The sequence below is a fragment of the Mandrillus leucophaeus genome, unplaced genomic scaffold (genome assembly GCF_000951045.1).
Source record: "Mandrillus leucophaeus isolate KB7577 unplaced genomic scaffold, Mleu.le_1.0 Scaffold179, whole genome shotgun sequence".
NCBI classification, from domain to species: domain Eukaryota; kingdom Metazoa; phylum Chordata; class Mammalia; order Primates; family Cercopithecidae; genus Mandrillus; species Mandrillus leucophaeus.
This window is the reverse complement of record NW_012101798.1, coordinates 4,227,048-4,227,616: the sequence shown is the minus strand read 5'-3', so window position 1 is coordinate 4,227,616 and position 569 is coordinate 4,227,048.

The window sequence follows — 569 nt, the reverse complement described above, 5'->3', positions numbered from 1 at the left end:
GATTCAATAAACTGGCTTTGTTTCTGTAAGATTTTAAGGGGTCAGTGCTCAGTTCCCAACTCCTAGACTGGATGCTCTAACTCTGGGGGACTTGTATTGGACCCTGATTTTGTTCTCTGGCATCTCAAGTTTAGGAACGTACTGTACTAGGGTGGCCAACGTGCTCACTACACTCTGATGGGTGGTGCCAGCCAAAACATATCATAGAATGGTGGCAGTGAAATCTATCCTTATTTGCATGTGCCAGTGGCCGTGGCAGCATAGCAATATACAGCAGTGTGCTAGCAAGTAATGGGGTGCCTACCTCTGTATTGGTGCTCGCAACAGTTTCAGAGGCAGCATGTCTTGATGGGTGGTCTGGAGGCCCCCACTGGTGAGTGTTGCACTGGTAATGGGTTAGCATTGGGGAGGGGGCCTGACAGGCAAGGGTCTGTATGCACCCTCTGTGCATGTTCATACAGAGTAGAATGGCCACTCATGGTGTGGAGGGTCCACTGTTCTCTTTGCCTAGTTTCATTCCAGCGGCAGTGTTAGGGCAGGGACAAGACATTAGAGGACTCTGTGCCCAC